This window comes from Octopus bimaculoides, chromosome 19 (genome assembly GCF_001194135.2).
Source record: "Octopus bimaculoides isolate UCB-OBI-ISO-001 chromosome 19, ASM119413v2, whole genome shotgun sequence".
NCBI classification, from domain to species: domain Eukaryota; kingdom Metazoa; phylum Mollusca; class Cephalopoda; order Octopoda; family Octopodidae; genus Octopus; species Octopus bimaculoides.
In genome coordinates this window covers 53384119-53384506 of record NC_068999.1, presented here as the reverse complement: position 1 = coordinate 53384506, position 388 = coordinate 53384119, and positions in this window count along the sequence as shown.

Sequence of the window (388 nt, the reverse complement as noted above, 5' to 3'; positions counted from 1 at the left end):
ATTTATAAATATAGATACTTCTTTCGACGTTTTATCAAACTGTGATAACACAGAATAAATTGCGATAACACGGAATTCCTTTCCTGAAGTGTGTATACATATTTTGGGCGGACTCTGTATATGCACACGCACACACACACACACACACACACACACACACACACACACACATGAAAATAAAGAGGTGATTAATTGGTACCCACTAGTACAGAACGACTATAGGATTGCAAGAGGTGGTGAAAATAATGTACCTCTAAAGATCATGAAGACTATTTTCTGTTAACACTACGGTTTGGAGAAGGGTCTTCATCATGTCCCGTGCATCCATCTTGGTGCGCAGAAGCGGCATTGCAGAAAATAGTACCACTGTCACTGACCATCGATACAG